Source organism: Mobula birostris, chromosome 18 (genome assembly GCF_030028105.1).
Source record: "Mobula birostris isolate sMobBir1 chromosome 18, sMobBir1.hap1, whole genome shotgun sequence".
Lineage (NCBI taxonomy): Eukaryota > Metazoa > Chordata > Chondrichthyes > Myliobatiformes > Myliobatidae > Mobula > Mobula birostris.
The window spans coordinates 60,444,455-60,458,047 of NC_092387.1; positions in this window are offsets into that span (position 1 = coordinate 60,444,455).

The following is a 13,593-nucleotide window of genomic DNA, read 5'->3' on the forward strand; positions in this document are numbered from 1 at the left end:
TCTCTTCTCACCACACGCCCAATGCATCTTCAACATTTCCTCATGATGATTGTGGCCATGTCCTCTTGGTGAAACTGAAGGACCACAACTTTGTCATAGGGTTTGGAGGTTTGTGTGCTTCAATGACCTGGACAGCGATGTTGGCTGGAGTCAGTGCCTTGTGCTTTGGTCGTGGTAGGGTCACCCATGCCAAACAGATCAAAATTAGAGGTCAAACTAAGAGTGGTCCAGTAGTCTATTTTGTGGCAGTATAACTCCATGTTATACTGGATGACATGAAACGAGTTAATGCTTTTGAAATGTGGTGCTATCGATGAATGTTGAAGATCAGCTGGGTAGAGAAAGTTTCAAATGAGAGGGTTTTGTTCGAAGCTGATAGACCACGTATATCGCTGGAGAAGATTATGAAGTTAAAAGTTGCTTATTGTGGACACATTACGCGGAGAGATAACATCTTGCCGGACTTGATATATGGAAAGGTGGAGGGAAAGAAAGGAAGAGGAAGGCAAAGAGCAACGTGGCTGGCTAACATCAAGGATTGGGCCAAGCTGGACAAGACTAGGGATGTTGTGGACAAGTGTTGGGATAGAGCCACATGGAGAGAGAAAACAGGCAATTATAGACCAGTTAGTCTGACATCAGTGGTGGGGAAGATGCTGGAGTCAATTATAAAAAATGTAATAGCGGCATATTTGGATAGCAGTGGCAGGATAGGTCCGAGTCAGCATGGATTTACGAAGGGGAAATCATGCTTGACTAATCTTCTGGAATTTTTTGAGGATGTAACTATGAAAATGGACATGGGAAAGCCAGTGGATGTAGTGTACCTGGACTTTCAGAAAGCCTTTGATAAGGTCCCACATAGGAGGTTAGTGAGCAAATTAGAGCACATGGTATTGGGGGTGGGGTACTGACATGGATAGAAAATTGGTTGACAGACAGGAAACAAAGAGTAGGGATTAACGGGTCCTTTTCAGAATGGCAGGCAGTGACTAGTGGGGTACCGCAAGGCTCAGTGCTGGGACCGCAGCTATTTACAATATACATTAATGATTTAGATGAAGGGATTAAAAGTAACATTAGCAAATTTGCAGATGACACAAAGCTGGGTGACAGTGTGAAATGTGAGGAGGATGTTATGAGAATGCAGGGTGACTTGGACAGGTTGGGTGAGTGGGCAGATGCATGGCAGATGCAGTTTAATGCGGATAAATGTGAGGTTATCCACTTTAGTGGCAAGAACAGGAAGGCAGATTACTATCTGAATGGTGTCAAGTTAGGAAAAGGGGAAGTACAACGAGATCTGGGTGTCCTTGTTCATCAGTCACTGAAAGTAAGCATACAGGTACAGCAGGCAGTTAAGAAAGCTAATGGCATGTTGGCCTTCATAACAAGGGGAGTTGAGTATAGGAGCAAAGAGGTCTTTCTGCAGTTGTACAAGGCCCTGGTGAGACCACATCTGGAATATTGTGTGCAGTTTTGGTCTCCAGATTTGAGGAAGGTCCTTCTTGCTATGGAGGGAGTGCAGCAAAGGTTCACTGGGTTAATTCCAGGGATGGCAGGAATGTCATATGTTGAAAGATTGGAGCGACTTGGCTTGTATACACTGGAATTTAGAAGGATGAGAGGTGATCTGATTGAGACATATAAGGCTATTAAGGGATTGGACACGCTAGAGGCTGAAAACATGTTCCCGATGTTGGGGGAGTCCAGAACCAGAGGCTACAGTTTAAGAATAAGGGGTAGACCATTTAGAACGGAGTTGAGGAAAAACTTTTTCACACAGAGGGTTGTGGTTCTGTGGAATGCTCTGCCTGAGAAGGCAGTGGAGGCCAATTCTCTGGATTCTTTCAAGAAGGAGTTAGATAGAGCTCTTAAAGATAGCTGAGTGAAGGGATATAGGGAGAAGGCAGGAACAGAGTACTGATTGTGGATGATCAGCCATGATCACAGTGAATGGCGGTGCTGGCTCGAAGGGCCAAATGGCCTACTCCTGCACCTATTGTTTATTGTCTTTTTCCATGATAATGGTACCATCCTTTGCTTTCAAACATCCACCTGAAAAACAGAGGAGCTTTTTACCAGTGATATTCTTGATTTGTTGATGTAACCTTTTTGGATCAGTAATAGGGATTCTTTCTATCTGCTCACATTCCTGGTTTACCCATACTTCTTTGGCTTTTTGACATAAGCTTTTAACTTTTTTATCTAAGGACTTATATTCTATAGGATTTGCTTTCTTCCATCTCCTTTCTTCCACTAGATTTTTGATTTCATACAGTATACAACCTGAAATTCTTACTCTTCGCAGACATCCATGAAACAGAAGAAAAACCTCCTGGTAGGCTCTTAGGTGACTAAAGAGGCCAAGTTGGGATTGCCACAGGACTTGATCCGGGATGTTAGGGTGGATTCCCTGAATGAAGGATGCCCGTGTGTGACTTTGTTTAACACTAGAAGCTGAGGCATGGGCAGCCACCACACAGTTCTTGACAGATTAGGATCAGGGTCCCATAACATTCATGTACAGACTACATTCCCAGATGCAGAGAAGACATGTTGAGATATCAGTAACAGTCCCAAATAATTAATTTACTAAAGGCCCAGAATAAGGTTCAAATGCAGGAGTTAATTGCTGTTTCTGTAACTATTTTTTTGATCAGTCAAGGTTGTTGACCTGGAGGACTGCTGGACCACTCTTAGTCTGGCCTCTACCTTTGATCTGTTTGGCATGGGTGACCCTACCACGACCAAAGCACGAGGCACTGACTCCAGCCAACATCGCTGCCCAGGTCATTGAAGCACGCAAACCTCCAAACCCTATGACAAGGTTGTGGTCCTTCAGTTTCACCAAGAGGACATGGCCACAATCATCATGAGGAAATGTTGAAGATGGATTTGGCACATGATGAGAAGAGAGGCCACCTCCATCATCAAGATAACATATCATTGGACCCCTGAAGGGAGGAGGAAACGTGGGAGACCAAAGACAGGTTGGTGTCATACCGTAGAGGCAGAAATGTGGGCCCTAAACCACACCTGGGGCATAATAGAGAAGATGGCCAAGAACAGACAGAGTTGAGTGACCTTCATTGCTGCACCAAGTGCCAACAGTAATAAGCTGGTAAGTATAGGAATTCAAATCCCACCACAGTAGTTCTGAAGTTAAAATTCAAATTATTTTAGAATTATGTAACTCATGTTTGTAATATTGGCTGTGAAACTATGGGATGTTTGATAAAATTCTACCCAGTTTACTAACGTCCTCTCAGGAGAAGGGCTCCCCATCTGACTTATACAGTATGTAACTTCAAGCTCACTGTAAAGAGCTTGATTCTCCATGACCCTCCGAGACTGCTCACAGAGCTATCATGTTTTTCCAATTCACGGTTCTCATGAATACAACATACACAGACTTCCAGCTGTTTATTGATTTGCCGGATTTTCCTTCTGCAATAATAATTCAGCCATGATGGAATGGCGTAGCATACTCGATGGGCCAAATGTCCTAGTTTCACTCCTGTGTCTTATGTCTTATTAAAGCGGAGGTTGATAGGTTCTTCATTCGTAATGGTGTCAAAGGTCATGGCAGAAGGCAGGAAAATTGGGTTGAGAGGGCTAATAAATCAGCTGCATTAGAATGGCAGAGCAGACTCAATGGGCCAAATTGCCTAATTCTGCTCCTATGTCTTATTAAGATCCAGGCAAAGCCTCAGCACTACCTTCATGACGACAGGCTTGTATACTGATGTTACTAGCTACACTACACCATCTGTTGGTTTAGATATGGGGTACATGGTGGGGTGTATAACCCAGAGCAAAACTCCAATGCAAGGCAAAGCCAATTTACTCAGAACGCATTCAAGGCCTTGGAAGCAAAAGACTGGGCCTTGAAACATGGCAGCCAGCTCTTCTGTGTGCAGCAAGCTCCCACAACGATGACAACCATTTTAAGTAGGTTAGACAGCAACTATGGAAAGGAATAAACAGTTGATGTTTTGGACCACAAGTCCTGATGAAGGGTCTCGGTCTGAGACTTTGACTGCTTATTCTTTTTGCATAGATGCTGCCTGGCCTGCTGAGTTCCTCCTGTATCTTGTGTGTGTTACTCTGGGTTACCAGCATCTGCAGAATCTCTTGTGTCAACCACGTTTAGTGATGTTGGTTGAGAGTTAAACGTTGGCCTAAGCACTGGGGATAACTTGGGTGCCCAGCTTTGAAAACGTGCCATGTTGTGTTTCATGCTTACCTGAGGGAACTGACTAGGCCTTGGATTAACGTTTAATCTTTGAATGGCAGAAGATGACACCGGCAGTGAAAGCAGAGGAAGGCTCCACAGTGAAGGGTCCCCAGTCTGCCTGCATTCCATCTGGCATAACAGGCAGAAGAGAGAGAACATAGACACATAGCAAACCTTCAGCACAATACACACCTTTTGGCCCACAAAGCTGTGCCGAACATGTACTTACTTTAGAAATTACCTAGGGTTACCCATAGTCCTCTATTTTTCTAAGCTCCATGTACCTATCCAGGAGTCTCTTAAAAGACCCTATCGTATCTGCCTGTGCGAGGAGTGGCGCCCCACACAGAGTTCTAATCTGTGCCTTGTAAGGCATGAAAGTGCCCGACGCAGGCCTCTCATGGTCTGAGTCGACGTTCCTTTCCTTCCGTATTTGCCTCTACCACCGTTCCTGCAGCCCAGAAGGTGACTCCATCCAGCCAAGATCAGCAGATTTCTAACTCAACTTTATGCGGAAGGTTTCATATTAATGTAAGAACTTACTTCAACTATTTCAAAGAATTACGTGAACTGCAGAGACAAAAAGGTAGATACTTCTCACAGTGAATATAAGAATGAGGCTTCATAAGGCATTGGTCAGACCGCACTTGGAGTATTGTGAGCAGTTTTGAGTTTCTTAACTAAGAAAGGATATGCTAGCATCGGAGAGGGTCCAGACGAAGTTTACGAGAGTGATCCCAGGAATAAAAGGATTAAGGGTTAATAAGGGGATTTGGTGGCTCTGGGCCTGTATCACTGGAGGTTAGAACAAGGGGCATCTCACTTAAACCTGTCAAGTATTGAAAGGCCTAGATAGAGTGGGCACAAAGAGGATGTTTTCTATAGTGGGAGGGTCTAGAATCAGAGACAAAGCCTCAGAATACAAGGACATCCCTGTAGAACAGGGATGAGGAGAAACTGCTTTCGCCAGAGGGTGGTGAATCTGTGGAATTCATTGCCACGGCCAGATATGGAGGCCAAGTCATTGGGTATATTCAAAGCAGAGATTGATAGGTTATTGATTAGTAAGGGTGTCAAAGGTCATGGGAGATGGCAGGCAAATGGGGTAGAGAGGGACAATAAATCAGCCATGATGGAATGGTGGAACAGACTCGATGGGACGAATGGCCTAATTCTGCTCCTATGTCTTACAGTCTTATGCTCTAATAGCCAGCTGATCTTTTCAGAAGGTGTTCGCTGAGGATGAAACTACTGATCCAATCGCAAATAATAGTGGATATTATGGAGTTATTGAAAGAGATGGGGGTGAGCTTGGTTACATATTTTATCCAAAGGATAATTATTTCAGCAGTACAGTGTCCCCTCGGTACAGTAGTGTTCAATCTACTCCCACTCCACAGTTTTGGTTTACAATACTGAGATCCAAGAGCTGAGAACTGAGACTGGTTAATGGACCACAGTGGATTGCTATCTATCTATTTAACAAATAAAAGTGACAGATGTTGTTCAACAATTACAACACACGGCTGTAACTCGCTTGCAAAAGGCTTTAAATTGACTTCACACACTTAGATGTCCCAGTCTCTCAATGATGATTTAATTACATAGAATTTCTAAACTTTGTGTTTAACGTAGCATTACTTTTAAGACCATAAGACCATTAGATATAGGAGCAGAAGTAGGCCATTTGGCCCATCAAGTCTGCTTCACAATTCAATCATGGCTGATCCAATTTTTCCAGTCATCCCCACACCCCTGCCTTCTTCCCATATCCTTTGACACCCTGGCTAATCAAGCACCTATCTATCTCGCCTTAAATGCACCCAATAACTTGGCCTCCACAGTAGTACATGTCAACAAATTTCACAGATTTACCACCCTCTAACTAAAGTAATTTCTCCGCACCTCTGTTTTAAATGGACGCCCTTCAATGCTAAAGTCATGTCCTCTTGTCCTAGACTCCCCTACCATGGGAAATAACTGCCATATCTAATCTGTTCAGGCCTTTTAACATTTGGAATGTTTCTACGAGCTTACCCCTCATTCTCCTGAACTCCAGGGAATACAGCCCAAGAGCTGCCAGACGTTCCTCATCGGTAACCCTTTCATTCCTGGAATCATTCTCGTGAATCTACTCTGAACCCTCTCAGAATCAGAATCAGAATCCTTTATTATCGCCAAGTATGTGGACACATACAGGGAATTTGATGCCGGTTTCCCTGAGCTCTCGCTGTACAGAATCAAAAAGCAAACAAGACAACCGTGCAAATAATGGTGAACTATATACAATGAGGTATACCTGTGTATGTACAGGTGGACTTGGTTTATAATAGACTAAAATTCAAATGTTCATAAGACTGATGGCATACGGAAAGAAACTGTTCTTGTGCCTATTTGTCCTGGCATACAGTGATCTAAAGCGCCTACCAGAAGGAAGGAGTTGGAACAGGTGATGTCCAGGGTGTGATGGGTCTACAATGATGCTGCTTGCTCGCTTCCTGACTCTAGATGCATACAAGTCCTGGATCGAGGGCAGCTTCACACCGATAATCCTTTCCGCAGCCCTGACGGTTCTTTGGAGTCTATTCTTGTCTTGTTTGGTAGCTGATCCAAACCAGACAGTGATGGACGAACAGAGAACAGACTGGATTATTCCTGAATAGAATTGAATCAGCAGCTCCTGAGGCAGGTCGTACTTCTTGAGTTGACGTAGGAAATACAACCTCTGCTGAGCCTTTTTGATAAGAGTGTCCGTGTTGGGTGTCCACTTCAGGTCCTGGGAGATTGTGACACCCAGAAACCTGAAGACCTCCACAGCAGACACAATACTGTTGAGTATAGTGAGTGGGGCGAGTATTGGGGGGCTCCTCCTGAAGTCCACTGTCATCTCCACAGTCTTGAGTGTATTTAGCTCCAGATTGTTCTGACCACACCAGAGGGCCAGCTGTTCCACCACCCGTCTGTATGCAGACTCATCACCCTCTCGGATAAGGCCAATGACAGTTGTGTCGTCTGCAAACTTCAGGAGTTTAACAGATGGATCCTGTGAGGTGCAGTCATTAGTGTAAAGGGAGAAGAGCAGTGGGGAGAGCACACATCCCTGGGGGGCACCGGTACTGATTGTCCGGGTGCTAGGAATGATGCTCCCCAGCCTCACTTGCTGCACCCTCTCAGTCAGGAAGCTTGTGATCCACTGACAGATGGCGGGGGAGACAGTGAGCTGGGTGAGTTTGGAGTGGAGGATTTCTGGGACGATGGTGTTGAACGCCGAGATGAAGTCAACAAACAGGACCCTCGCAGAAGTTCCTGGGTTGTCGAGGTGTTGTAGTATGTAATGCAGTCCCATGTTGACTGCATCATCCACTGACCTATTTGCCCGATAAGCAAACTGCAGGGGGTCCAGCAGGGGGCTTGTGATGTCCTTCAGGTGAGCCAACACTAGTCTCTCAAAGGACTTCATGACCACAGATGTCAAGGCAACAGGCCTGTAGTCACTAAGTCCCTTGATAGTGGGTTTCTTAGGGACTGGAATGATAATGGAGCACTTGAAGCAATGAGGGACTTCATACAGCTCCAGTGATCTATTGAAGATCCGTGTGTAGATGGGGGCCAGCTGATCAGCACAGGACTTCAGGCAGGAGGGCGACACACCGTCTGGGCCTGGCGCTTTCCTGGTCTTCTGCCTCCGGAACAGCTAACCCACCTCCCTCTCACAGATCGTGAGCGCAGGTACAAGAGGGTTGAAGTGAAGGGGGATAGGGGGAGCAGTTTTTGTAATATCAGTATATCCTTTCTAAAATAAGGAGCCCAAAACTGCACACAATACTCCAAGTGTTGTCTCACAAGTGCCCTACGGAGCCTCAACATCACATCCCTGCTCTTATATTCTATACCTCTAGAAATGAATGCCAACATTATATTTCCCTTTTTCACAACCAACTCAGACTGGAGGTTAACCTGTAGGGTATTCTGCACAAGAATTCCCAAGTCCCTTTGCATCTCTGCTTTTTAAATTCTCCTCCCATCTAAATAATAGTCTGCCCCTTTATTTCTTCCACCAAATTGCATGACCATACACTTTCCAACATTGTATTTCATTTGCCACGTCTTTGCCCATTCCCCTAAACTATCTAAGTCTCTCTGCAGGCTGTCTGTTTCCTCAACACTACCCGCTCCTCCACCTATCTTTGTATCATCAGCAAATTTAGCCACAAATCCCTTAATCCCATAGTCCAAATATTGACATACATCGTAAAAATCAGCGGTCCCAACACCGACCCCTGTTGAACTCCACTAGTAACCAGCAGCCAGCCAGAATAGGTTCCCTTTATTCCCGCTGTCTGTTTTCTGCCGACCAGCCAATGCTCCACCCATGCTAGTAACTCCCCTGTAATTCCATGGGCTCTTATCTTGCTAAGCAGCCTCATGTGCGGCACCTTGTCAAAGGCCTTCTGAAAATTCAAGTACAGCACATCTACTGCTACCTTGCTTGTAATTTCTTCAAAAAATTGCAGTAGGTTAGTCAGGCAGGATTTTTCTTTCAGGAAACCATGCTGGCTTTGGCCTATCTTGTCATGTGCCTCCAGGTACTCCGTAATCTCATCCCTAAGAATCGATTCCATCAACTTCCCAACCACTGATGTCAGGCTAACTGGTCTATAGTTTCCTTTCTGCTGCTTCCCACCCTTCTTAAATAGTGGAGTAACATTTGCAATTTTCTAGTCATCCGGCATAATGCCAGAATCAATTGATTCTTGAAAGATCATTGTTAATGCTTGTAAATCTACATCTCCATCTTGGGTACGAGCCTACAAAGTACCCAGGACATCTTTAGGGTGTGGTGTCTCAGAAAGGCAGTGTCCATTATTAAGGACCTCCAGCACCCAGGGCATGCCCTTTTCTCACTGTTACCATCAGGTAGGAGATACAGAAACCTGAAGGCACACACTCAGCGATTCAGGAACAGCTTCTTCCCCTCTGCCATCCAATTCCTAAATGGACATTGAACCCTTGGACAATACCTCACTTTTTTTTAATATACAGTATTTCTCATTTTGCATGTTCTTTTTTAATCTATTCAATATGCATATTTGATTTGCTTGTTTATTTATTATTATTATTTTATTTTATTTACTATTTTTTTTCTCTCTACTAGATTATGCATTGTATTGAACTGCTGCTGCTAAGTTAACAAATTTCACGTCACATGCCGGTGATAATAAACCTGATTCCGATTCTGAATGCCTCCACAATCTCTCCAGCTACTTCCTTCAGAACCCAAGGGTGTATTCCATCAGGTCCAGGAGATTTATCCACCCTCAGACCATTAAGCTTCCTGAGCACCTTCTCAGTCGTAATTTTCACTGCACATACTTCACTTCCCTGACACTGTTGAACGTCCGGTATACTGCAGGTGTCTTCCACTGTGAAGACTGATGCAAATTACGCATTCAGTTCCTCTGCCATCTCTGCGTCTCTCATTACAATAACTCCAGTATCATTTTCTACTGGTCGTATATCTACCCTCAACTGTCTTTTACCCTTTATATACTTAAAAAAGCTTCTTTGATATTAGTTGCCTGCTTCCTTTCATAATTTATCTTTTCCTTCCTAATGACCTTCTTAGTTTCCTCCTGAAAATTTTTAAAAGCTTCCCAATCCTCTATCTTCCCACTAGCTTTGCTTCCTTGTATACCCTCTCTTTTGCTTTTACTTTGGCTCTGACTTCACTTGTCTGCCACGGTAGTGTTCTTCTTCGATTCGAAAATTTATTTTTATTTGGAATATATCTGTCTTACACTTCCTTCATTTTTCATAGAAACCCCAGCCATTGCTGCTCTGCTGTCCTTCCTGCAAATGTCCCTTTCCAGTCAACTTCGGCTAGTTCCCCTCTCATGCCATTGTAATTTCCTTTATTTCATTGAAATACTGACACATTGGAATTTAGTTTCTCCTTCTCAAATTTCAATGTGAACTCAATCATATTGTGATCACTGTTCCCTAAGGGTTCCTTAACCTTAAGCTCTCTTATCACCTCCAGATCATTGCACAACACCCAATCCAGCACAGCCGATCCCCTAGTGGGCTCAACAACAAGCTGTTCTAAAACGTCATCCCTTAGACATTCTACAAATTCTCTCTTTTGAGGTCCAGTACTGGCCTGGTTTTCCCAATCCACTTTCATGTTAAAATCCCCAATGATTATTATGACATTGCCCTTCTGCTGTAATTTGTAACCCACATCCCGGCTGCTGTTTGGAGGCCTGTATACAACTGCCATTAGGGTCCTTTTACCCTTGCCATTTCTTAATTCAACCCATAGAGACTCTACACTTCCTGATCCTATGTCATCCCTTTCTAATGATTTAATATTATTTTTTATACACAGAGCCACACCACCCCCTCTGCCTACTAACCTATCTTTCCGATACATCATATATCCTTGGACATTCAAGTCCCAATGGCAGCCATCCTTTAGCCAAGTTTCAGAGATGGCCACAACATCATGCTTGCTAATCTGTAGCTGAATTTCAAGATCGTCCATTTTATTTCTTATGCTGCGTGCATTCAAATACAACACTTTTCTGCAATGCATTTCAATCACTCAGCACCAATGTGAGGCAGATTTTTGGCAAAAGATTTGGAATCATGTAAGCAAATTGCAGTTGATTTGGGTCATAAATCACAAATCATCCAGTTCAGAATGAAAGTGCCAAGAGTTAGATGCAGCACCACAGGAAGACTGGAAAATACTTTCCCTTCAAATTTTCACCGTTTCTCAAGCCAGGAATGTACAGAACTCCCTCTGTGTCCTCCTGCTCCTCCCCCAGCCTGGCCCATGTGGACTGGGATAATTGTGGCACAACGTGCTCTCTTGAATCACGTTGCAGTTAGGATCAAATTTGCCGAGGTGAGACCTTTAAAGGGATATTCACTGATACAATGTGCCTCACCGTGCTGGACTCTCCACCCCAGGTCGGAAGGAGCTGGGCTTTTAGACCCCACATCTGAGGCCTTAGGTCAACAACCCAGGTCCACAGACCACCAGCACTGAGGGAATACTGCACTGTCAGGAGGGCAGCCCTTCACCTCTCTCCCTGGTAATCAAATTCAAACAGATCACAGCCCTTCTCCCCAGGAACCTGGCGAGTGCCTCCTCAGCACCGAGAACATCTTCAAAAGGCAAGGCCTCAGATAAACAGCATCCAGCATTAAGGATCCCCATCACTCACGATATGCTCTTTTCTTATTACTACCATCAGCGATGACATACAGAAGCTTGAAGACGCACAGTTATTATTTTAGGAACAAATCCCTCCCCTCCACCGTAGGATTTCTGAGCAGACACTAAATGCTTCCTCACTATTTTTGCTCTCTTTTTGCATGACTTATTTTTGTAATTTATTATTTAATGTAATTTTTAAATACGTATTTCTTATTGTAATTTATAGTATATCTAATTTATTGCACTGCACTGCTTGCACAAAACAGCAAGTTTCATGACTTATGTCAGTGATATTAAGCCTGATTCAGAGGAGTATTATTTCAGCTGGATTATTTCCAAGAGTTTCAAAAGAGGTTTCTATAGCAATAGTGGATGCCTTGGCTATCAACTTCCATTAGAACCTGGAATGGTTCCTGCATACTGGAAAAATAGCAAATGTGGCCCCACTATTTCAGAGTAAAATTTATTATCAGAGTGCAGTCCAGACATGTCACCACATACAACCCTGAGATTATTTTCCTGTGGGCACACTTAGCAAATCTATAGAACAGTAAAGGCAGCACAATAGCGTAAACAGGTAACACAATCATTTTACAGCACCAGCAATTACCAATCAGTGTTCAATTCCTGCCACTGTCTGTGAGGTGCTTATCTAAGATTTTTTTTTTGTTATTTCCCCCTACCATCATCCCTGGCAGTGTGTTCCATGCACCCACCATTCTGTGTAAAAAAGAATCTACATCTAACATCTCTCCTATACCTTTTACCAATCTCCTTAAAAGTATGCCCCCTCGTATTACACATTTCTGTCCTGGCTAAAGTGTTCCCTGGCTCTCCATTCGATCTATGCCTCTCGTCATCTTGTACACCTCTATCAAGTCACCTCCTGTCCTCTTTTTCTCCAAAGAGAAAAGCCATAGGTCACTCAACCCGTCCCCACAAGACATGCTCTCTAATCCAGGCAGCATCTTGATGAATCTTCTCTGCACCCTCTCCAAAGCTTCCACATCCTTCCTACAATGAGGCAACTGGAACGGAACACATTACTCCATGTGCTTTCAAAAGCTGCAACATTACCTCGTGGTTCTTGAACTAAACCCCCCGACTAATGTTGACTCCACTTGATTTTAAAGCCAGTGCACACCACGTATAGAAGCAAAAATATGTTGGGTTCGACCACAGCATGTTTCTTGATTCTATCTTCTAGACTCACCCTCCCGATCTATCAGACCTCCTCCAACACTGCTGCCCTGTGGGATACAAGCTAATTCCGGCCTCTTATTTTTTTATCTCTGTTTCCAGCCTTGCCTTGAACTTGTAAAGTCCAAAGCCCAAGGATTCCCCTTTCCCAAGACTCTTACGAACCACACTTTTAGGCAACTCTCCTAATCATACCTAAATGCCTTGGTGTCAAATTCTCTCTGGTTAAGCTCTGGTGAAATGCCCATGAGGTGTTTATCACATTAATGACGCTACACACACTCAGGGGCCACTTTATGAGGTGCCTGGACACATACTCATTAATGCAAGTATCTAATCAGCCAGTCATGTGGCAGCAGCTGGATGCATAAAAGCATGCAGACACGGTCAGTTGTTGTTCAGACCAAACATCAGAATGGAGAAGAAATGTGATCAAAGTGACTTTGACTGTGGAATGATTGTTTGTGCCAGATGGGATGGTTTGAGTATTTCATTAACCACTGATCTCCTGGGATTTTCACACACAGTAGTCTCAAATGGCGTGCGAAACAAAGAAAACATCCAGTGAGCAGCCGTTCTGTGGGCAAAAATGCCTCATTAATGAGGGAAGTCAGGGGAGAATGGACAGACTGGTTGAGGCTGGAAGGAAGGTGACAGGAACTCAAATAGCCACACATTACAACAGTGATGTGCAGAAGAGCATCCCTGAAAACACAACACGTCGAATCTTGAAGTGGATGGGCAGCAGGCCACAAACATACACTCCGTGGCCACTTTATTAGTTAAAGGAGGTACCTAATAAAGTGGCCACCAAGTGTAAATACAAACCACTATCGATTTCTCGGTCTGGTTGTTCTTGCTCGGTGCTTTAATTTGCTAGTTCCTGGTCCTTGGAGTTTAGCTGGGTTTATCACCCAGGGTCAACTTA